The 26,131-nt window shown below is 41.9% G+C and overlaps 1 protein-coding gene across 8 annotated transcripts in view; it reads right to left on the reverse strand.

Moving 5' to 3' along the window:
* The window catches only part of ARB2A (ARB2 cotranscriptional regulator A), a 377,086-nt gene extending 352,528 nt beyond the window's left edge, over window positions 1-24,558 (reverse strand). For 7 of the 8 annotated variants that reach the window (XM_073344477.1, XM_073344483.1, XM_073344479.1 and 4 more), the window contains exon 1: window positions 24,403-24,558. The gene's annotated coding sequence lies outside the window, so the exon portion shown is untranslated. Of the gene's footprint in view, window positions 1-12,722; window positions 12,776-24,402 lie in introns of all 8 variants that reach the window. The other variant, XM_073344476.1, reaches the window with a different exon arrangement.
* Window positions 24,559-26,131: the final 1,573 nt, after the last annotated feature.

The following is a 26,131-nucleotide window of genomic DNA, read 5'->3' on the forward strand; positions in this document are numbered from 1 at the left end:
CAACTGAAATGAAGTAAATTCACTAATATTGTGTGAATATTCCTAATATAATTAATTACAGCCTTTTCAATTTTCTACAAGTGAAACATTTAAAAAGTCAAGTATTTTGAAACAGTATGATTCTATCCAATTTATCTGTACATACAAATTCAACATAACTCAGCAGAATTCCTCAAACACATAGCTTCATTAGAATGCAGCATAAGTACAGACCTGCTCTTTGCAAACTCACACACTGAATGAACTGTAGGAGACAACATATAGCAGGGCTGGCCAAATTTACTGACCTTCTGAGCTGCATACAAAAATCTTCAGAAGTTTGAGAGATGACGCATACCTGCCAGGGCTTGGGGCTTCAGTTGCACAGGACGCACCTGCGTGGCTCGCAGCTTCAGCCGTGCAGGAGGCACCTGCCAGGGCTCGGCCTTCCTTTTCCCCTCTCCTCCCCCCCATTCTTACTGTTTGTTTTAACAATTTGTTGGTTTTAAGAAGACTTTCTGGACACTGTACACCACTGGTTATAGACTCCCGAAGGGAAGAACCGCAGGTGCCTGTGCTACAGTGGGACCTGCAGGTTAAGAATGGTAGATACACAGGAAACTGTAGCCCAAGTCCCAGTCTAAGAGTGGGAGAGCTGCAAAATACCACGATAGGTAAAGGCATGAAGTTTAATTCCCAAGAGGATACACTCAGAGAACCCAGAAAGAGGACACAGTGCAGCTAGCCTAGTAACTGACATATCTGCTCTCTCAAGACCATCACCAGATCACCCTTGAATTCTGAGGCATGCAAAGAACAGGATCCACTATAAAGTCTCCTATGGACAACACCTCACAGTTCAATCATACTGAAGCCGCACTTAGATATGACGATGATATGGAAATGTCTAAGACAGATACCAGAGTTTTGCTGCACTACAAAACATTATGCAATTTAAGTGATTTGTATTATTTAAATTATCCCAAACCAGGACTTATTTCAAACTTTGCCTTTCATATTTGTACATATTATATTTTTATTGCAAAATATGCAGCCTTTGGCCTATCAGAAGCTGCATCCAAAATACATTACCATAGGAGGTGAAAACAAAAACCCACAAAACAGTATGGTAAGGTAGAAACTTCATGATTATGGATGGAGAGAAACATATTTGTGAGCTGTGCCAGTGTAGCCATAGTCTCAGAGAGACTGGGAGTCCATGGTTCAGTTTCTTATGTTGAAGAGAGGGGGCTGCCCAAGAAATCCATTTTGCTTTAGGCTTTGGCCTACTCACCGATGGAATATGCCTAATAAAAACAGTTAAAATTTTTCCAGGTTGAGAGCAGAGATTAAAAGAGACAGGCAAAAGATTAACTGTTTTCAGTGAGCATGCTCAAGTTAGATGCTAAGGCAAACGACGAGGTGGTGACTGCGTTTCTAGACAAAAGCCTAGGTTTCTGCACTAACAAAGGGATTGCTGCCCTAGAAGGTAACTTCTGCAGTAAAGAGCATGATCATAAGGAACAGTAATTTAAGGAGAAAGGCAAGCAATTTACTGTGTTATGATACTATAATATAGAGATTAGCCCTAAAAAGTTATGCAATCAAAATAGGGATAATTTGGGGTTCTATGGTTCTACCGATATCTACATATTTATTCTGCATCCATTACTGTAGCAGCTGGCTTCCTAAATCTACACATAATGATCATAAAAATAAATTTTACTCCGAATCTGTTTGTAAATTAGTATAAGAAAAATGTTGATAGGATGTGCGAAAAGTAGAGAAATATGATCTGTACTGGTACTTTGTGCAATGTAATACGAGATTAGTCAAAGGTGTGTATAATGTATTATGGTCAACACAAATTTCAGCATTTAGCAAACAGATTTCAATAAAATCTGTACAATATTGCACGATTGGTACATAAGAAAATTTCTCTTATGTAAACAAGAATATGTATTTAAAAATTAAAAAAGAAAGCAACTTTGAGTACTATAAGACCGTTAGTGTCCACAGAGGTCAATTCTAATCCAAAAATCAACTCGGTCATCAATACCAAGAAAAACTAAATCACAACCAGAAATATGACAAGAATTTGAAGTACAAGCAACAGTGCATTCCAGCAGCTTAACATTCCTTTGTGCCCATCAACAGTTCTCAATTGAAAGAGAAAGCAATCGATAAGGAGGATTGAAAATTATCGAAGCAGAGTTCCTCTGTCCTTCTAGCCAACTGAGATCCTTTGTGCTTTGAGGAGGAGAGGAGACAAAACTTTGGACACACTAGATTTTCACACTTCTATTGCTCCTAGTACTTATTCTGTGGCAAAGAAGTTGAGAAGACTGTAGAAGGAGGGGGAAAGGACAGAGAAAGTAGATTTACAGAAGAAGAAAAAAAACATGCTGTCAAGGTTCCTCCCCCACTCTGAACTCTAGGGTACAGATGTGGGGACCTGCATGAAAATCTCCTAAGCTTACTTTTACCAGTTTAGGTTAAAACTTCCCCAAGGTACAAATTAATTTTATCCTTTGTCCTTGGAATATCCACTGCCACCACCAAACTCTAACTGGGTTTACTGGGAAACGTAGTTTGGACACGTCTTTCCCTCCAAAATCCTCCCAACCCTTGCACCCCTCTTCCTGGGAAAGGTTTGGTAAAAATCCTCACCAATTTGCATAGGTGACCACAGACCCAAACCCTTGGATCTGAGAACAATGAAAAAGCATTCAGTTTTCTTACAAGAAGACTTTTAATAGAAATAGAAGTAAATAGAAGTAAAGGAATCACCCCTATAAAATCAGGATGGTAGATACCTTACAGGGTAATTAGATTCAAAACATAGAGAATCCCTCTAGACAAAATCTTAAGTTACAAAAAAGAGACAGACAGAAATAGTCATTCTATTCAGCACAATTCTTTTCTCAGCCATTTAAAGAAATCATAATCTAACACATACCTAGCTAGATTACTTACTAAGACTCCATTCCTGGTCTATCCCCGGCAAAAGCAGCATACCGACAGACACAGACCCTTTGTTTCTCTTCCTCCTCCCAGCTTTTGAAAGTATCTTGTCTCCTCATTGGTCATTTTGGTCAGGTGCCAGCGAGGTTACCTTTAGCTTCTTAACTGTTTACAGGTGAGAGGATTTTTCCTCTGGCCAGGAGGGATTTTAAAGGGGTTTACCCTTCCCTTTACATTTAGGGCACATGCCCAAGGAATGCTTCCCATATCTACACTGCTATGTTTAACAGCATAGTGTCCCACTGCCTCCCAGCTTCCGGAGCCTTCCCCCATGACAGTGAAAGACAGGAAGGCAGTGAGGAAAGGCTTTCCCCTGCCAGAGCCTGCCCCCGCCGGCCACCACAATAAAAGGTTCCAGCAGTGAGAAGCTGCTGCCTTTCCCCTGCTGTCTTCCCCCTGCTGGAACTTTTCAGTGCCACATGTAGCACACTGCAGCAAATGTGGACACAGCCTGCTTTTTACTGCAGCCTTTAGCTACTCACATGCTACATGTAGTGTAGACAAGATCTTAGGAATATGTAGGTTTGGTGATGGGAGGGTTGGGGAGAAGGAATTCCTATAATGCCTCTCACCCCCACATTGATGGGAGCAGATAAGTGTAAGGACCTAATAAATCTGCCACTTGACCTCAGTCATATCTCTCATTTCAAATGAAGAACAAGGAGTCCAGTGGCACCTTAAATACTAACATTTATTTGGGCATAAGCTTTCGTGGGTAAAAAAACCACTTCTTCAGATGCAACTGATACAGACTAACGTGGCTACCCCCAGATTCTTTCAAAATGAGAGGCACTCTAACTTTTCCTGCAACTTCACAACTTGCATCTCACAGGTGGTCCATGCTTGTAATGCAATCAGGATCCCTTCCTGCCTACAGAAAGGAATATTGCTGCTCAAGAACCTGATCCAAAGCCCAAACTCAATATAATGACCCCCACACCCTATTGATTCAATGATCTATAGATGAGACTCTATAGTTGCACAAGGTGCAAAGGGATACTGCAAGGTAAAGGATTGCTCAAACTGCCTCTTGAAAAGGGACTGGATGAGATTGGCTTCTCAGACAAAGATAAGGGAAAGTATCAGAGGGCCAAATAGATCAGGCAGTATGGAAGCTTAACCCAACAAAGCCTCAAAACTTTTTTAATGTCTGCACATCACTAGTTATCACTTTACTCTTATCCCTTTAATTAACAACATATGACAGAGTGAAATAACCAGAAAAGGGTTAAGGGCTACCCTTGTGATATGATTCAGCAGGGGACTGTATGTCCTCCTTCCAATACTGAGCCAGGGCAAGGGAACGGTCTCTGGGGACTGAAGCATGCTTTCGTTAATGGAATTATTGTTTTTGTTAGCTCCTGAGGTTTGTGTCTGACCAATAAATTATGTACCGAGGCAAGGACCCGAGACCAAACTCAGATGTGGCACTGATTCTTTTCTGGGCTGGTGAGACAACCAATCAACTTACACACTGAAACACGATTTTAATGAAACCCATGCTTCTTGGTCACAACCCAGTAAAAATATATTCTAAACTACACAAGTACAATTGTACTATACACAAAAAGGATGGCTCTGAAACTTTCCAGACTACTGTACACTTTTCAGGAGTCTGATTTGTCTTGCGTACCCCCAAGTTTCCCCTCAATTATAATCTACTTGCTTACAAAATCAGACCTAAAAATACAAAAAAGTGTCACAGCACATTACTACTGAAAAATTGCCTACTTTCTCATATTTACCATATAATTATAAAATAAATCAACTGGAATATAAATATTGTACATACATTTCAGTGTGTAGTATATAGAGCAGTATAAACAAGTCATTGTCTGTCTGAAATTTTAGTTTGTACTGATTTTGCTTGTGCTTTTTATGTAGCCTGTTATAAAACTACGTAAATATCTCGAGTTGATGTACCCCCTGGAAGACCTCTGTGTACCCTGAGGAGTGCACATACTCCTGACTGAAAACCACTGCACTAAACTGTAGATTAATATAAATGCATGTCATAAAAAAAGCTAAAAATGTCATTTTTATTTTAGACCTTCTAGAGAGAAGTTGCATCTCAAAATGCTGAAACTATTGTTGCCAAAAGATTGACTTGGTGATTGTGCTATAATTATTTTAATAGACATTAGTTATGGCACAAGTGAGTTGTGAAGGTATGGTTGCTAACCCTCCAGAATTGGCCTGCAGTCTCCCAGAATTGGCATCCATCTCCTAGTGACTATTGAAAGCAATCCGAGATATTTTAATATGCTATCTTAAGAAAATGACATTACATCATGTCGGGGGGGGGGGGGGGAGGAGAAGAGAGGGGGGGAATCTCCCAGAATAGCTTCAGTCAGAGTTGGCAACCCTATGGAAAGGTGATCTTAAATGAGAGTTCATAAAATCTTTATATCATACTAAGCCCTCTACGAGATCCTTGTTACAGAAACTATATTTACTGAAAAAAGAAAAGGAGGACTTGTGGCACCTTAAAGTGAGCTGTAGCTCACAAAAGCTTATGCTCAAATAAATGTGTTAGTTTCTAAGGTGCCACAAGTCCTCCTTTTCTTTTTGCGGATACAGACTAACACGGCTGCTACTCTGAAACCTATCTTTATTGAGACTACTTTTTGTATTCCTGCATTTGGAAAACCAGGTACTTTAGTTGCTATAAACCCCATTGTACAGGCCGCAGAATGAGAGAGAAATTAAAATGGAAATGGAAAACACCTGAAAAAGTGACCTATAGTAAAGTGATTTTTCTATACGTAAGTGTCCCAAGCTTTAAAGCTCAGTATCTCAGAATTTTGTAGGGTTCAGTTTAGGAACTAGAAATTCCTCCTTTTGGATGGCATAAGGGTCCCGTTTCTGACTCTGCAGGTCAAAATATACACTGAATATTGTCTCAATCTGCTGTAAGTTTGAGGTGAGAACTCTACACCTTGGGAGAAAGCAACAAACATTTTCTATAGTAACTTTTTTTTTTTTTTTTTAAATGTACTTGAAGCTGCTCAGAAGTTTAGGAGTCGTCCTGGATGGGTGAATTAGTGGGCAGTCAGTAAGCAAAAAGGTCAAAGGTGCAAAATAAATGAATCTATTATGGGATTCTGAAATTTATCACATCAAACACACAACACTTTTATACTGGTCACTTACTCTCAAGGTAGCATTATGAGACCAAGGTTCATAATAAGAGATGTGAAGTGCACAGAAGCATCAACAGCAGTCAGTAGATAAGCAGGAAGTAAAACTCATGCTCTCTGAGCTCGCAGTTTAATGCACCTACAGGGCATCGCGGAAGGGAATCTCTCTCCCTCTCTCTAGGATTTTGCTTCCCTGGGACAACAAACAGCGCTTTTCATGTCATCATAAGATTTCCCACAGTCAGGACCAAAACCACCCCAAGAGAGTGAGAGAGTTAGCAACTGCCAGTAGAACCAATAATATCCAATCTTCATCTTAAGCATAGTGAATCTCCCACAAACTGATAGAAGCACTGTGTATATAGCAAACAAATTTTTAATAAGCATACCTTCTCGCTATATATCTGATAAGCACGGTCATATAAAGTGTGGTTCCTTCCCCACTTCCAGCCTCCTTCTCCTTGTCCAGGCCCAATCCCACTTTCCCTCCCCAGTTCCAGTCCAACCTGACCTTTCCACCCCTCAATCGGGCTTTTGTCCCCAGTGCATTCAAATCAGACAGCTTCCTCCTCCACACTGTCTCCATGGCAGCAGGGGGCATCATTGAGAGTGCATGAGACTGGCTTCCTGCTCTCAGTTCCAGTGTCTGGTCCCCACCTTGCCCCAGAGCAGTTGTCCTTGTCCTAGCAGCCATTACTAGGAAAGTCGAGCTTCAACCCTTAACTCTGGGCTGGAGGAGGCATGCTCAGTTTCTCTGAGATAACGCATGTACAGTCTAGTCAGAACTAGGAGCTGCAAGAGGCTTGCGCATGCTCAGCAAGGACAGAATCTTTGGAGCTTTGAAATCCCTATTGATCATATGTGAACTGTGATTTTTCAAAGACTAATAAATTGGCCAAATTTAGGTAGTTTTTCTCAGGGATGGCAAAAGACACATGCCTAACACAAACACCACTGTCTTGAGGAATTTCAAGTCCACACTTTGGAACCGGGGCGTGCTAGAGCTTTTATATGTATGTTGCTAGAATTTAACATTGACAAAATATTTTTCCCTAACCTTATTCTCAAAAACAGTTGAACTATTTTTACTGAAATTAAAAATAAAATAATAATAATCACCATGAGGCAGAAACCTAGTATGGAAAATTTCAGCCTAAACATTTCATGTTTAGCAACTGAAAATAGGATCTTATAATAGGAAGTATCAGATGAGCTTAACATATAGTTCTACCAGTTCCGCCTAGAATATGTACACACACTTTATTCTGTAAATAGTTTTTTAAACCAATTTTTTTTGAAGTTTAAGTTATTTCTTACTATCCAAAAATCTGTTCTCCAACCGATGCATGACATCCTTGAGAGATGGGAGAGAAGAGATAAATGGTATAAAACTCCTGTTACTAGGAATATGAGGGATTCATGATTCAAAGAACAAAACAGTCCCCCATTGTACGTGTAGCACACATTCCTGGATTTTTATATGCACTTTGTTTTTATAAAGTAAAGATATCAGGAAGACAGTATAATGATACCCATCCTTCACATGAAAAGATTTATCTGTACTACATACATATTTCCAGATAGTTCTATTCATTACAAATCAGAGAGAGGACGGTTTTATGATTAAAGCACTGGACTGGGTATCTGAGTTCAATTCTTTTTTTTGTTGTAATATCACAACTTTCATGCCTGTAACCGCGTGACCAGAGAGACTGAAGTGTTCTCCGACTGGTTTATGAATGTTATAATTCTTGACATCTGATTTGTGTCCATTTATTCTTTTACATAGAGACTGTCCAGTTTGACCAATGTACACGGCCACACTATCAGAGGCTCGTTCACCTGCACATCCACCAATGTGATATATGCCATCATGTGCCAGCAATGCCCCTCTGCCATGTACATTGGTCAAACTGGACAGTCTCTACATAAAAGAATAAATGGACACAAATCAGATGTCAAGAATTATAACATTCATAAACCAGTCGGAGAACACTTGAATCTCTCTGGTCACGCGATTACAGACATGAAAGTTGTGATATTACGACAAAAAACCTTCAAATCCAGACTCCAGTGAGAAACTGTTGAATTGGAATTCATTTGCAAATTTGATACAATTAACTTAGGCTTGAATAGAGACTGGGAGTGGCTAAGTCATTATGCAAGGTAACCTATTTCCCCTTGTTTTTTCCTACCCTCTCTCCCCCCAGACGTTCTTGTTAAACCCTGGATTTGTGCTGGAAATGGCCCAACTTGATTATCATACACATTGTAAGGAGAGTGATCACTTTAGATAAGCTATTAGCAGCAGGAGAGTGGGGTGGGAGTAGGTATTTTTTCATGCTGTGTGTGTATATAAAAAGATCTTCTACACTTTCCACAGTATGCATCCAACGAAGTGAGCTGTAGCTCGCGAAAGCTTATGCTCAAATAAATTGGTTAGTCTCTAAGGTGCCACAAGTACTCCTTTTCTTTTTGCGAATACAGACTAACACGGCTGTCACTCTGAAACCTGTTTTTAAACAAACTAACAAACAAAGATGAGAAATAACAGACCTCAACCCTTTTGTCCCTCTGCAAATTTGTGTACACAGAGTCAATCCCTTACCTCTCTCTAAAAGTGCAAAGTTTCAAAAAGTTCAATGAACAGAAGATTGTTGGGGGCAGAACAGATCTGAACGAGGAGAAGAAGTCTGGAGATAAATGTGAGAAGGGAGGGACAGGCAGTAGAAACAAAAGTCAAACTGTATGAGCATATTCCAGAAGTCTTGAGGTCTTTCTGAGTGCAGCCTTCATTGATCTGAGATCTATCATATCATTCTCTCACTAGAAGGGAAAAACTATAATGGCAGCAGGCCGTAAGAGAGACCCAGTGTGGGAATATTTTAATGAAATTTCTCTACCTGTGGGTAAGACAGGCATGCGTGCAAAATGCAAACAGTGCAACGAAGAAATGCAAGGCCTGGTTGCCCAAATGAAACAACATCATGAGAAGTGTTCCTTCTCAGGAGGAAGCTGCGTTGAAGATGATGAAAGGAACATGTCTGAACATGCAGAATCTTCAGGCTGGTAACTTTTTTATTTCATGCTTCTTTCTTAAGGACTGCCTGTCTTCCTTCTGGACTATTCTTGAATTCTCATGTTTGAGCAAAAAATATAGCTGTTGCTGTATGGTACTATCATTTTAGATGCAGTTGTGATAAAAAATAAATAGCTGAAATAGGCAGATCTTTTTACAATTTCACCTTTAAAGTAGTATTGAGTGTCAGTGAATACAAACTAAATACTAAATGAGCAGTAATGAGTAAATGAGTAATTAAATAACTGTATGGACTTATTTTGTTTAGGAGACTCCATCCTCAACATACAGGATTCTGAAGACTATCCACCTTCAAGATCACCATTTTCTATAGTTTCAGAGCTATCTGCCAATGATAGTGTTTCAGTCATATCCTATATGTCACATAGCCACAGTATATCACCAGCAGCAAAAGGGAAAAAAAAAAGTATCGCCATCATCCAGTAACAACCATAGATAAGTTTGTGATAAGAACTAGCAGATTACAAAAATTGCCTAGTTTTTGTTTATGCAACAAACTCTCCTTTCCGTATGACTGAGAACCCACACTTCATTAACATAGTTCAGTCATTAAGACCAGGACACAGTCCACCCAACAGAGCAGATAAAGTATATGAAAGAGAAATTGGAAAGTGTGCGAAAGGTGTAGAGGGTGAAATTGTTAACCTGAGTTTTGATGGGTGTAGCAATATCCATACTGATCCTGTTGTATGTTCTTGTGTGACAACAGAAGAAGGGAATGTCTTCCTCACAGAAACAATGGATACATCAGGAAATGCACACACAGCAGAATATTTACAAGTAGCAGCAGTAAAAGCTATAACAAACCGTGGGAAAAAAAAATTCAAATGTTAGTACACAGCTTGGTCACAGACAATGCTGCAAATGTATCCAAGATGAGAAGAAGTTATTTGAAGAGATTTCCAAGCTAACAGCATCACGGCTGCAGTGCTCATTTGATGCACCTCCTAGCCAAAGACTTCAGTGTTCTAGAAATAAAGGCTAATGTTGTTGAAATTGCAAAATACTTCCATAACAACCACTTTGCAGCTGCTCTGAAAAAAGTGGGAGGAACCAAGCTAATTCTCCCACAAGAGGTGTGATGGAACTCGGTAGGGGACTGTTTTTAGCACTATATCAAGAACTGGCCTAATCTGATGACAGTTTGTGACAAAATTGTGAAAATATAGATGGCACTGTCACAGCCAAAGTTCTCAACATTGGCTTAAGAGAAATGTTGAAACACATGCTGGGTACTCCAAGGCTACAGAAATAGGCTTTAAACAAAATGCAGGGAAATAGCTGTTTTATTGCTGATGCTGTTGAAATTTTGACGGTACCGAGCGAGATTTTAAAAAGAGAAATATGCAATGACAGAGTTAAATTACAAGCATTAAAAAAACAAATGGGACAAGCATTATCTCCAGATCATTTTCTTGCAAATGTTCTCAATACTTGGTACCAGGGTCAAACCTTAACTGCTGAAGAAGAGGAGTTGCCTATGACATGGACATCTATCATCCCTCCATAATGCCAACTATAATAAACTTCAGAGCTAAGGGTGAACCATTCAAGAAATATATGCTTGCTGATGATGTTTTAAAGAACATCACACCAGTGAACTGGTGGAAGTCACTTAAGCACTTGGATTCAGAGACTGTTAAAGTGATAATGTCACTTAACAGCAGTAGCTTCTTCTGACGGTGTAGAAAGAATATTCTCTTCCTTTGGACTAATTCATTCTAAATTGAGAAATCGTTCGGGACCTGCAAAAGCAGGAAAGCTTGTTTTTCTTTTCCAGATTATGAACAAACCAGAAAATGAAGGTGAAGATGACTGAGGTAGCTGCAGAAGTCAATATTTTAAGTTTCTCATGTTGACCTGGCTGACGTAGTCCATATAATTTTTGTTTTTTTTAATATTTCATTTAATTATTTTAAACAATTTTAAGAAAAACAAACCTGCTCTTAAAAAACTTGAATGTTTAAATTCAAAAATTCATATGCTTGTTTTGTTAAAATATTATATGTTTGCTGCTGAAGAAAAAAATCCAGAATACCTAATGTTGTTGTTTTAGTTAAAACAAACAAATTTAAATGTCTGTCTGGTGATGTTCTCCTCCTAATACAGCCTGGCAAGAAAATCCAGCAGCCGTGTTAGTCTATATTCGCAAAAAAAAAAAAAAAAACAAAAAAAACGAGTACTAATGGCACCTTAGCGACTAACCAAATTATTTGAGAATAAGCTTTCATGAGCTACAGCTCACTTCATCGGATGCTGTAGCTCACGAAAGCTCATGCTCAAATAAATTGGTTAGTCTCTAAGGTGCCACTAGTACTCCTTTTCTTTTTACTCTGTGCTAAAACATTCTGCTGTAAGATACCTCATCTTCCACACCCACTTTTTCCCCCTCTTCATAGACAGGTCTTATGATTCAGACAATGTAAAATCTTTGAGGCAGGGACTGTCATTTAGTATATGTTTGCACAGTGCCCAGCAAAATAGGACCGTGACTTGGATGATGCCTCTGAGCACTACTGAATCAAGTATTTACTGATATTTAACAATACTACTAGCACAAAACTATAACCTCTTTCCAGTAGTGGTTTTTTAAAACCTGTTTCACATTGACCAACACCAGGTGATTCAGAGGAAGGTACACAAAACCCCAAAATAGGCAGATGCAATATAATCTGAACCCCACATTAGGTCTCCTTCTAATCCCTTACAGTTGGGAGACTGGTTTAAACCCTGAAGCATGAGGTTTAACATATCTTCCAAAATTTATGTAAGCAACAGTTTTAAAAACTCTGATTATCATCATCTACATAAAAGTTCAATCCTTTTTGAATTTTGCTAAGCTTTTGGCCTCAACAATATTGTGTGGCAATAAGTCCCACAGTTTCATTATGCATTTTGAAAGGGGGGTTGCGGGGGACCTCTTTTCAGTTTTGAATTTACCCCATTTATTTTTAATGTCCCTTTGTTCTTGCATTGAAACAATTCCTAATCTACCTTCTCCATATCATTCGTTATATTTTTATTATGACCCACCTCAAATTTGTCTTCTTTATAAGATAAACAATTGCAATCTTTTAAATCTCTCTTCATAGGTGAGTTTTTGCTTGCCCCAATCATTCTCTTCACTCTCGCCTGAACACCCTCTAATTTTACAATATCCTTTCTGAGATAGGATGACCAGCACTGCACACACGAACTCCAGATTAGGCAGTAGTCCTTAGAATAAATTCAAACAAGTATAGGACTGAGTCATTATCTGCTGAAAGCTGGTCAGTGGACATAAAATGACTCATTGGTCTCAATTATGTCCTGGAGGATAGCTGGTCACAACACAAAAATCAGAATCAAAACTGGCACCTTTGCTGGCAAACTTACCAGAAAAGTCAAGGAATAAATAGAGATTGAACTATCCTTTCACCCCTCAAGAAGGTTGTGTCATATTTGAACAGTGTAGAGAAGCTTGCACTGCCAATACGTACCTATTATGTGACAGGATATTTCGTTTCCATAGCTGTCAATCTGGCACCTTTCACTTTAAAATATATTAAGAAAAAATAATTAAATCTACATTCTAATAGTTACTAGATTAGCAAAAGTTTTTCATATTAGAAGTTAGTGAAAAAAGGGAACAATTTGAATACAAAATAACCACTTCTAATCCTTTTTTTTAAATGTACTTCTGGAATTCTGCTCTATTTAAATCAATGAAAGTGACTCACAGATTAAGTAAATACAATTTAAGGTTACATTAGTTTACACAGAAAGAAGTGTGTTTTTTCCATGGGACAAAGTACATTTCATAGGGCAACACATTTCAAAATCAAGTACTTTAATGGCTAGTATCAACCAACAACATGTCCCAGTATATGATTTAAAAAAAAGACACACACACACACACACTCCAAACTAGCAAAAAATCAGCACCTATTATATTCCCATTCACTTCTTGGTTTGTTGGTGCTTTACACTGAATAAAAAGGATCAATGGATAACTTTTTAAAAGCTCTTCAGCAGCAATCACTAACAACTCATCACCCCAATACTCTACTTTGAATTTGGGGAATATTCTGTGAGGAGCCAGTCCAGGGAGTAAAGATCCTAGCCTTCATGGGAATGGCACAAGATACCTAAGAGAATGACTGTCTCTCTCTGACAATTTATTTTGATTTGTACAAAACAGAACAAGGTTCTTCAAACCAAGGTCTAGAAGCCCTTGACAAATATTTAAAATGCAACCCTTAACACAGAACCAGAAATTTTGCCTCAAGCTTAACAGTAGAAAGTAACCAAGAAAATAAGCACACTTAGTACCCATCTACCCTTGTGAGTTTTCTGTCTCCCCAAAGGTCTAAGAAAACAGATTTAGGGCTTGGCTACATTTGCAAGTTACAGTGCAATAAAGGAGCCCCAGGCGCCCTAGCTCACTCCCCGTCCACACTGACAAGGCACGTAGAGTGCTCTGTCTCCGTGGCTACAGCACTGCTGGTACTCCACCTAGGCGAGTGGAAGACTGCTGCGCCACCGCTGGAATGCTGCAGCGCCAGTGTGGACACCCTGGTCTGTTATTGCGCTGCGATCAGCCTCCAGAAGTATCCCACAATACCTGTTCTAGCCACTCTGGTCATTACTTTGAACTCTACTGCCCTGCACTCAGGTGACCAACCGTCAGACCCACCCTTTAAATTCTCCAGGAATTTTGAAAATCCCCTTCCTGTTTGCCCAGCCAGGCTTGGAGTGCTCTCAGTAAATCTTTCCAGGTGACCATGCCTCCACACACCAGGCGATCCCCAGTATGGAGCAATGGTGAGGTGCTGGACCTCATCAGTGTTTGGGGGGAGGAAGTTGTCCAGACCCAGCTGCACTCCAGCCATAGGAATTATGATATCTTTGGGCAGATATCAAGGGCCATGCTGGAAAGGCCATGACCGGGACGCACTGAAGTGCAGGGTTAAAGTGAAGGAGCTGCGGAATACCTACTGCAAAGCCCAAGAGGCAAACAGCCGCTCCGTTTTTACAAAGATCTGGACATGATACTTGGGGGCAACCCCACCTCCACTTCGAGTACCACCATGGACACTTCAGAGCCCAGTTCAACAAGGTAGGAGCCGCCGCAAAGCGGGTGCGGTGGTGCTCCAGCAGAGGAAGACACCCCGGAATCCCTAGATGCATGCAGCCAGGAGCTGTTACCAAGCCAGGAGGAAGCTAGCCAGTCGTGGCGGCCAGTGCTTGGGGAAGGACAAACACCAGAGGAGGTTCCTGGTAAGCGGCTTTTATTTTGGGAAGGAAGTTATTTGGTGCAGGCTCTTGGGGCGCGGAGGGTTAGGGCCGAATGCATGCCTAGATGTGGAATAGGGCGTTGACATGCTCTCTCATCACAGTAATCGGCCTCAGTGATCTCTTCAAAGGTCTCAGCCAGAACTTGGGCAATGCGCTTGTGCAGGTTTTTCGGGAGAGCCACTCTTCTCCTCATCCCAGTAAGGCTGAATTGTCCGCGGCACTGTGTAACTTTTTGCGGGGTCTTCAAGGAGTACAATGAGCATTTCAACTTCCCTTACTGTGATTTTCTGGTCTGGGAAAAAAGTCCCGGTTTTGCAGCTTTCTTTTTTGTAACTTAAGGGTTTGCCTAGAGGGATTCTCTATGTTTTGAATCTGATTATCCTGTAAGGTATTTACCATCCTGATTTTACGGAGGTGATTCTTTTACTTCAATTAAAATTCTTCTTTTAAGAACCTGATTGTTTTTTCATTGTTCTTAAGATCCAAGGGTTTGGGTCTCTGTTCACCTATGCAAATTGGTGAGGATTTTTATCAAGCCTTCCCCAGGAAAGGGGGTGTAGGGTTTGGGGAGGATTTTTGGGGGGGAAGACGTTTCCAAGTGGGCTCTTTCCCTGTTATAACTGTTAGACGCTTGGTGGTGGCAGCAATAAAGTCCAAGGGCAAAAGGTAAAATAGTTTGTACCTTGGGGAATTTTTAACCTAAGCTGGTAAAAATAAGCTTAGGGGGTTTTCATGCACATCTGTACCCTAGAGTTCAGAGTGGGGAAGGAACCTTGACAATAGCCATCCTGAAGCGCAGCATGCATTGCGCAGCACTCCAGATAGGACATATGCAAATCTGTGATTGTACCCCTACCCCACCCCGTTGCCCTTTGTGTTTTCCAAGCAGTTGTGTTGTGTTTCTTTTCAATAAATTGATTTTTTGGCTTTGAAAACATTTATTATTGCATAATGTAAAAGAAATCTTAGCCAGGAAAGCAACAGATGCTGCAAGTCAGCGTATCATACATAGCAAACACAGATTCCTACTGGACTTCGCTCCCATGCAGGGCACCACACCAGACATTACTGTTGGCTTTCAGCCTCAAATTGCTCCCTCAAGGCATCCCTAATCCTTGCAGCCCCACGCTGGGCCCCTCTAATAGCCCTGCTCTCTGGTTGTTCAAATTCAGTCTCCAGGTGTTGAACCTCTGAGTTTCATGCCTGAGTGAATCTTTCACCCTTCCCTTCACAAATGTTATGGAGAGTACAGCACGCAGATATAACCGTGGGGATGCTGTTATTGGCCAAGTCCAGCTTCCCATACAGAGAGTGCCAGCGACCCTTTAAACGGCCAAAAGTACACTCCACAGTCATTCTGCACCGGCTCAGCCTGTTGTTGAACTGCTCCTTGCTGCTGTCAAGGCTCCCTGTGTATGGTTTCATGAGCCACGCATCAAAGGCTAAGCGGGGTCTTCAAGGAGTACAATGAGCATTTCAACTTCCCTTACTGTGATTTTCTGGTCTGGGAAAAAAGTCCCGGTTTGCAGCTTCCTGAATAGGCCAGGGTTAAGAAAGATGCGTGCGTCATGCACCTTTCCGGGCCAGCCTACGTTAATGTCAATGAATCGCCCACGGTGATCTACAAGCGCCTGGAGAACCATAGAGAAATAGCCCTTCCGATTAACATACTGGGAGGCTAGGTGGGCTGGTGCCAGAATTGGAATATGTGTCCCATCTATCGCCCCTCCACAGTTAGGGAAACCCATTTGTGCGAAGCCAGCCACAATGTCATGCACATTATCCGAAGTCATGGTTCTTCTGAGCAGGATGCAATTAATGGCCCTGCAAACTTGCATCAATACAATTCAGACAGTCGACTTCCCCACTCTGATCAGTAGCTGTCTGGAGTTGCCAGCTTCCAGATTATTGCAGTAGTCACCCGCTTCTCCACTGTCAAGGTAGCTCTCAATCTCGTGTCCTTGCGCTGCAGGGTGGGGGTGAGCTCCTCACATAGTCCCATGAAGTGGCTTTTCTCATCCGAAAGTTCTGCAGCCACGCCTCATCATCCCAGACTTGCATGACGATGTGATTCCCACCACTCAATGCTTGTTTCCCAAGCCCAAAAGTGGCGTTCCACAGTGGTGAGCATGTCTGTGAAAGCCACAAGCAAACTCATGTTGTTTGCGTTACTCGAGTTGATATAATCGGAGTCCTGACTGTCACTTTGGATCTTAAGGAATCCTTCGACTGCCAAACGTGATGCGCTGGCGAGACTCGTCAGCACATTCCTCAGCAGTTCGGGCTCCATCCCCGCAGACCAAAAGGGAAGAAGTGTGCAGTAAAAAAACCATTGAAAGATGGGGCCAAATGTGGACAGAAGCAAAGGGAATGCTGGGATGCGAACCGATGCATCACAGGGAGTTGGGACAGGACCCCGAATGCCCCGCACTCCCCACCCCCTTCCCACAAGCCACAGCACCAGAATAGGAAGAGGTGCTCTGTGGGATAGCTGCCCACAATGCACCGCTCCCAATGCCACTGCAAGTGCCCAAACATGGCCACACCAGTGCACTTGCAGTTGTCAGTGTGGACAAACTGCAGTGCTTTCCCTACTGTGCTCTACGAAGGTGAGTTTAACTCACAGCGCTCTACATCTGCAAGTGTAGCCATGCCCTTAAAGATCACCTTAAAGGGCCATTTTCAGGAGGGAGAACATTCCAAAGTCATGGAGACTGACAGAATGCTGACAATACTCTCTCCCTTTTAAACCAAGAGGGCTCCAGCATAAGCACCTCTGTTAGTCACATCTGCAACAGTATGGCATAGAGAGACACTCCCCCAAGTAGGTACTAATTAACACCAAGTACAGGAATGGGAGGGATGGGAAAGAATTCAGTAGCTGTTAGGAGAAAGGGGACCAGGTTCTGCCAAAGCTCCTGTCATCTACTCTCTGTTCATCTCAGCTGCTCTAAGAAATCTAGTCCACAGATTCAGGAGGAGAGAGCCCAAGAGCAAGTATCCTGGCTCCTGCCAAGGCCCCATGTTTCCTGCACTCAACAAGATGGATCAGTCATTTCAAATCCACAACTTGATAGTGTTTCTCTGTGCATACGTAAAAGGTGAAAAACTGACACAACATTTGTATTTCACAATTTTCAGAGATTTTAGGCTTTCCATGACAAGTCTATTTTGTGTTTTAAATTCTACCATTGAGGACCCATGGCAAAAACCCCATTAATTTTAAGTGATATCAATGAAAACTTTACTCCCTCCTAATATATAAGTTACACCATTTATTTAATTTGAATTCCAAATAATTAGGTTCATTTAGAAATTAAAAAGAAGAATAGCCAAGAGGGCAGACTCAAAGAAGTAGCGTTTAAGATTTTAATTTTTTAATTTGTTCACATCTCTCCATGTGTATTTTGCAGTTCTGAAAGAATGACAGATAAAAGTGCTTGGATCCTAATAATTATACATTTACATGGACAGATGTCTGTACTTGTTTCTTTTTCCAATATTCTGGGCCCTACATAGTCTCTTAGCTCCTAAAAAGCTTAACATAAATAAAAAACAGCGACTGTCCATAAAGCCAAAATAAAATCATCTCAACAAATGATAAATTACGTCCATCAATGGAAGACTACACAGAAGCAAAGGTAGTGAAATACAAGGGGAGAGACAGGAAAACCAAAAAATTCACACAACAAATTCAGTAAAGTAGTCATTGAATAAAATAACCAAAGCGAACAATAAAAAGCTGTTCAAAAGCAGACCATTGAAGGTCATTTCTTTAGCTACGAAGCTACCTTTTTGAAAAGAGAAACAAGGAGCTAAACAACTAGTCTAGAGATCATAGTAAAGGGCTCAGCAAGGAGCCTATGAATTTCAAATCTGCTAGACATTCAGCAGTGAAAAGCATACTCTGGTAAATAAAAAATTAAAGACACTACACTTCCCTGAAAATAGGTTTTGTTCCAAAAATATTAAAACCAATAGTAAAAAAAATGGTAAGAAGAACAACGTTCACAAGTACTTTGCCTTGGAAGAACAATGAAGTTGCTGTCTAAAAATCAAAAGCGAAAAGAAACCAACATGTAATCATCAAACCTCCAACAACTAAGTACAAGCGAACATTATCCTCAACCTTAGCTAACTGCTACATAAAGGCAACTTGTGGAAAAAAATATAATCAGAGTAGCAAGTGCAATGCCACATCCATTAATTACTTGTGATGTCACGTTCATGTATTAATGGATCCGAGATTAACATATTTATATCCAGGAATGACTACGGCAACCGAGAAGGCAGTCTGAAGAAAGAAGGGCAGCGATTAAACTACAGGTACTAGAATATTAGGGCTAGTCTACAGTGGCAACGCTAAAGCTCTTTAAAAAAAAACAAAAAAATAAAACACCTCCACAAGAGGTGCGGCCGCCAGCGCTAGTGCTCTGTCTACACCGGCACTTTACAGCGCTGAAACTTGCTGCACTCAAGGGGGTGTTTTTTCACACCCCTGAGCCAGAAAGTTGCAGCTCTGTAAACTGATAATGTAGACAAGCCCTCAGAGACTAACAGATTTAATTGGGCATAAGCTTTCATGGGTAAAAAACCCCATTTTTTCAGCTGCATGGAGTGAAAATTAAGGATGTAGGCATAAATATACTGACATACGAAGAGAAGGAAGTTACCTTACAAGTTGAGAACCAGTGTTGACAAGGCCATTTCAGTCAGGTTGGATGTGGTCCACTCCCAATAATCCCAAGAGTAGATGACAGGAGCTTTGGCTGAACCTAGTCCCCTTTCTCCTAACAGCTACTGAATTCCACTCCCAATAATTGATGGGGAGAAGTCAATACCAAGAGAGGGAAAATTGCTTTTGTAGTGAGCCAGCCACTCCTAGCCTCTATTCAAGTCCAAATTAATGGTGTTAAATTTGCAAATGAATTGTAGCTCTGCAGACACATCACACGATCCGTTGTCTACAGCCAAGCCCTAAGATACAATCGCATTTGTTCCAATCCCTCAAACAGAGACGAACATACACAAGATCTCTATCAAGCATTCTTAAAATTACAATACCCACCTGGGGAGTGAGGAAACAGATTGACAGGTACCCAGAAGTCACCTACTACAGGACAGGCCCAACAAGGAAAATAACAGAACACCACTAGCCATCACGTACAGCCCTCAGCTAAAACCTCTCCAGCACATCAGCAATGTACAACCTATCCTGGAAAACAATCCCTCACTCTCACAGACCTTGCAAGGCAGGCCAGTCCTCGCTTACAGACAGCCCCCCAACCTGAAGCAAATACTCACATGTAACTACACACCATACCACAGAAACACTAACCCAGGAATCAATCTCTGTAACAAACCACGTTGCCTACTCTGCCCCCGTATCTACTCTAGCAACACCATTATAGGACCCAACCACATCAGCCACACCATCAGGGGCTCATTCACATGCACATCTACTAATGTAATATATGCCATCATGTGCCAGCAATGGTCCTCTGCCATGTACGTTGGCCAAACCAGACAGTTTCTTCGGAAAAGAATAAATAGACACAAATCAGACATCAGGAATGGTAACATAAAAAGCCAGTAGGAGAACACTTCCATCTCCCTGGACATTCAACAACAGATTTAGATGTAACCATCCAACAACAAAAGCTTCAAAAACAGACTGCAAAGAGAAACTGCAAGAGCTACAATTCATTTGCAAATGTAACACCATTAATTTGGACTTGAATAGGAACTGGGAGTGGCAGGCTCACTACAAAAGCAATTTTCCCTCTCTTGGTACTGATACCAGCTCCTCAATTTTTGGGAGTGGACCACATCCACCCTGACTGAATTGGCCTTGTCAACACTGGTTCTCCACTTGTAAGGTAACTCCCTTCTTTTCATGTGTCAGTATATTTATGCCTGCATCTGTAATTTTCACTCCATGCATCTGAAGAAGTGGGTTTTTTTACCCACACGAAAGCTTATGCCCAAATAAATCTGTTAGTCTTTAAGATGCCACCAGTCTCCTCATTGTTTTTTGTGGATACAGACTAACATGGCTACCCCTCTGATACTTGGCAGAATATTAGAGAAAGTTTCCAGTAGTTAAAAGTAGAGTAAGGGAGTACTTTACCTACCTACATACTGTACTGCCAAAGCATCTATTACATGGTCATTTAAATTACCACACAAAAAATTAAGTAGCATAGTCTTAAGAGAAATGGCATTAAAACAGTAGTTAAAAAATACAGAAGGGGCTATATAGTATAACAGAAACTCCTCCTCAATCTTTACTACAGCATTACTACCCTCAGTGGAATCACAGCATCCATGTAAGTTGACGGTTTTGTTCATTATGTTCAGTCGTTATCCCTTTTCCAGAAACAGCAATGTAATATTTCTTTTGTTGGGAATTTAATAATAATCAAGGCTGACAGAATGACTTCGACAGAGATAAACTAAGGGCAGTGACCTGTAAGCTTCCCTATACTGATTCATCAACATACTGCTAACCTGAACTGGAGGGACCACCTCTAATGTGAAAAGGCAGATTGTTTTCAACATCCATTCAGTCAGTGGCTTCTCTGCTGAGACTGCCACCTTCAGTAGTTTTTCATGTGAGGCCATGTCAACTAGGAACTGGATTAGGTTGAAATTACTAGTCCATTTCAGATAGGCCAAAAAGATATCACAGTAAATTTTTGACTAGTCGAAGTGACCAGCAACCTAGAAAAGGATCAAGTCTTGCAAAACTGTATTTCCCAATAGCCAATTCTTGGTTAAGAGGGCCCCAGCAGCCATTTAGTGAAGCTGACATTATCCTTTAACTTTTCTGCAGATGGAGTGATCAGTTGTATCACCACTCCCGGTGTGGAACAGCTATGTGTTGCAGTATCAAAGCCATGCCTATCAGCATCAATTTGATACCTCTGTGGCTCCTGTACACACCTTACCAATAACAGAACAGCAGTCAGAACAACATCAGGCCACCGTATCATTGGCTGGGCTAGTTTAAACCAAAAGTATTGGTGTTATAGCTTCCGCATTGCTGTTGGCACCCCCAGCACAATTTCACAGTGCTCCTGCAATCCCTTTGTCAACCAGTGCACAATGTCAGGTGTCTCCTGTGCTTGTTTGATTACTTTCTTGTTTTGAGTTACCTCAGCTTGTGTGATTTTATGCCTATGAACTTTCTATTTTATAACAATACAACTGCCAAGTAATTTTACAAAATAAAAAATAACATGTACAATGAGAAATGTTACTTCATACTCTATATTTTGAGAAAAATAATGTATCATCTTTCAAGATAGGGCTAGCTAATTCTAAAAATCCCTGCTTCAGGGACCTGGGCTGAAAACTGCATAATGCACAATGCAGATATTGCAACAGTAATGGAACATTTGTGTAGACATTTTGAAATAAGATGGTTAGTGTGGTCTGAAAAAAGGTACAAGTGCAACCCTCTAGTACAGCAAGACTTTGGAGAGATACACTTAGTACCTCTTTCTGAAGTTAAAGAAAAAACTCAGAATTATTTATTTATTTCATCAATGTATAAAAGCATGTATTTACAAAACAAACTACAATACAAACCTACAATACTATAGGGGATGGAGTGAAGAAAGTAACATTCGCCATTAAAAACCTCTGCATGTGGAAGAGGTGTTGCCATTATTACTCCTTTGGGGGACAGGGAACAATAACCCCGAATACTGACAAGTATTACTCTGAAGGGAAAAAAGGACAATAGCTATTATTACTCACTGGGGGGGAAGGAGTAGCACTGGAGGAAGGCATAGGCCAATATTTACTGGTAGGGGGCAAAAGGGATGGGCAATCATTCAGAAATTATTATTACTGTCATCAGGGAGAGTAAAGAAGCAGCATCGACCCTATGATTCATATTACTCAATGGGGAGGAAGAAGAGAAGACAATAATCAGTATTACTCTCAAGGAGAGGCACTGCAATTGTGACTCGCTTGTGTTCTCTCCCTTCAAAGAGAGAGAGAGAGAGATGGGGAGACCCTGGCCATTGTGAGTCTCGCTTGCTGAGGGTGTAGGGGGGCAGAAAGAAGGGAAGAGAGGCTCTGACACTCTGCTTTCAGTTCTGTGGGTAAAAAAGGGAGTTAAGCTACAATTACTGCTCCATAGGTGGAGGGGAGGATCTGCACATCATCTCTACCCATGACTGGGGACTGACTTTTTTGACTCTGTCCAGATGGGAAAGAGCAGAGATGTCCAGTAATGTCTAACAACAGACCCCATGATAATAACCAACAGGTTCCACAGAATCAAAGACACTTTAAAAAAAAAAGTCTCTAGCCCTTATGGTTGTGAAGAAAATCTTCCAAATATGAACTAAGGATAAATCAATTGAAAACTGAAGCTGTGTCATCTTTCTGAGTCTGCAAACACACTAAACAGCTCCGTAAGTTGATAATTGTCTCCACTCACCTCAAATGAGTGTTAACTCTTAAGGCCTGGTCTACACATAGTTTTTGTACAGGTATGTCAGTTATGGTATGACAATACAGTTAAACCGGTACAACCCTTCAAGTGGATGCAGCTATAATGGTATAAATGTAACTTACACCAGTATAACTCATTATCCTTACTGTACAGGAACAAATATACCAGTACAGAGCACATTTACACTGGTATAACGATAACCATGCTGGGGAAAAAGAGTGGCTTTCAATACTCTGGTATAGTTAAAGCAATACAACTTTTGTTTGCAGACAAATAATAATAATAACACTTTGAGAACATCATTTTCCAAACTTTAACCACACAACTGTTTGATTTATATGGGCAATTATTGAAATTAGCATATAAGCGAGAGCAGAAAGAACCTGGGCTGTAGAACAACTTGTCATCAATTTTTCCGCACAGAGTGAAATTGCTTTAATACCTTGCTACCTTTACAAAAGGCTCAATCTTGCAAATGTTTAAGAATGTGAGGAGTTCCCCACAAACTAACAGTATTGCTCACGTGCTTAAGTATCTGCAGTGTCAGGCCCCTATGTATAGCTACCACATAAGCAGCATATTCTATCCTTAATCTCTGTACAAACTTGGATCATAAACTCTTCAGGGTAGGACCAACGAGGAGTCTGGTGGCACCTTAAAGACCAACAGATTTATTTGGGCATCAGCTTTCGTGGGTAAAAAAACTACTTCTTCAGAGCAGGGACTATTACATGTTTGTTACATGTTCGTGCAGTAACTAACACAACAGGTCCCTGGGCACTACCACAATGCAAGTAAGAAAAAATAAGCCTCCCACCAGCATCAGGGGAAGTCTGAGGGACACATACAACCCAAGAACCATATCATTCCAGGCGCCTGGGCCCTCTCCAGGGAATAAGTTTGACACTTAGACATTCGACTTCTCTGGGAAAGCTCTGGCTACTGTGACTTCCCCTATGGGGCTCAGGAAGCCTCCAGGGCGAGGGGCGGTGTGTAGGGAGGGAGATGGGAATTCGGAGCAGGGGGCTCTCTCTGGTGCGTACGGGGGAGGCTCTGGCCAATGTGACAATCTTGGAGAGGGAGCCGGGCTGGCTCTGTTGGGAGATGAAAGGAGACGACCCCCCCCCCCCCCAGCGTGACACTATCAGCCGGGGGCGCCGGGTGCAGAGCGGCGGAGGGAACTGGAGCCCGACTCCCCAGGGCAGGCTACGCCAAGGCTCTCTCTGGTGAGGGGCGGCCCTGGCCACTGAACAATCTGGCACCGGGCTCGGCGCACCGGGTACCCCGCGCGGGGGAGTCGCTGTCACTGACCGGGGGGCGGAGGGGGGGACTGTCGATCTGTGGTTCCAGCAGCAGCGCCGGGACGCGGCAGGAGCACATTCCCCTCGACCCCACGACGGAGCGCCACGTACCTGGTTCCCCTTGTCCCGGAAGGGCCGGGCCGGGCCGGGCCGGGCGGGGCGAGGCGAGGCGAGGCACCGTTACCGGGAGACGCGCCACTGCTCCTGTGTGTTTCCCCTCCGCGATTCACGGCGCCGCTGCCAATTTCGAGTTCCACTTCCGGGGTCGGTGGATATGACGTCATCGCGCACCGACGCATCAAGGAACCCGGAAGTGCAGCTTGTCGCCCCTGACGCTTCTGAGCCGCTGCCGCGGCCGTGGTCGGGGAGAGGCGGGGCTTCGTTAGGGACGCTGGGAGGGGTGGGGCCCCGTTTGCACGCGGCGGGTGAGGGGTGGGGCCGCCTGGTAGCAGCTCAGTCCCTTTGCGGCCACAGCTCCTGGCTCCTGCACGCGAGAAGGTGCCATTGTAGGGGCCTGATCGAGGCAACCTAACGGAATCCCCAGAATCTCAATGAAACTGTTGCAGGGGCCAGTGAAACCAGAGGTTCAGCCTAAGTGTGCTGGGCGGGCGCAGGCGTGGTCGCCCCAGAGCCTGGCCCCTGAGGGGAATCAGAAAAGGAGGACTTGTGGCACTAGAGACTAACAAATTTATTTGAGCATAAGCCTTCGTGAGCTACACCCCACTTCATCAGATGCGTTCAGTGGAAAATACAGTGGGGAGATTTATATAGACACAGAACAGGAAACAATGGGTGTTACCATACACACTGTAAGGAGAGTGATCACTTAAGATGAGCTAATATTAGACTGCTAATATCTCTGAAGAGCACATCCTCACTGAGCATGCATAAGCCTCTCACATCTCCTAGTGTTGACCAGATTGCACATGCACCATCCCCACTGAGCAGCTGAGCATGCTTCCTGCAGCACAGGGCTAAAGGGGCAAAACTGGCTTTCCACTGTGACAGCTGCTCCAGGGAAAGGTGGATTGGGACACGGAAACTGAGTGCACTAGGGAGCTTTTTCCTGTGCATTAACAGAGTCTGCACCAACCAATATGCAAAACATTAGTGCACTTTAGAAATTACACTCCAGTAGTGTGCATTGCTACTATGTGTAGACAAGCCCTAAGACTAGCTCAGCTCGAGTGGTCTTAGCACACTGGGAATCCGAGAGTGAATGGTCTGCTGGCTGCTACCAGTATTCTAAACAACCGATGATTATACCTGGTTGGGAAAGGTTAGACAATTTCCATAATGCCTTTAACTCATGCTGTTATGCCTATGAGTTACTACTAACTTAGTTCTCTGTCCGGTTACTACAGAACAGCAGGTGGGCTTACCATGCGTATTGTAATACCCAATCACAGTATGGTAAATTCTGATTATAATTTCCATGTGAAGTTTGTGTAGCCTGGCTTTTGACAGTTCAAAATCAACCATTTACCATTACTTTCTCTTCTAGGTGTGTGCATCTTCTGTAAGCCAAGGGTGAACGTACTGGGGAAAAAAGAGCAGTATAACTGCAGAATGCAAACATTATTCTACAGTTCCTATGGTTTCCCCATTATCTCTGTTTAGACTGTAGTGGGTTTCTATGGAAATGCTTTGGCATACTAGATTTTAGTTTGTTTTTATTGATTTTGTTTATACTGATCTCCCATTTTACAATCTGATTGTCAAAGCATCAAACAGTATGAAGAAGCTGAAATGTAAAGCAAGGTAGGTTCTACAATTAGTCAGGGTATTTGGTATGATAGAAGGCTCCTCTTTTTCTTTTCTTTTTTCCTTTTTTTTTTTT

This window comes from Lepidochelys kempii, chromosome 5 (assembly GCF_965140265.1).
Source record: "Lepidochelys kempii isolate rLepKem1 chromosome 5, rLepKem1.hap2, whole genome shotgun sequence".
NCBI classification, from domain to species: Eukaryota; Metazoa; Chordata; order Testudines; family Cheloniidae; genus Lepidochelys; species Lepidochelys kempii.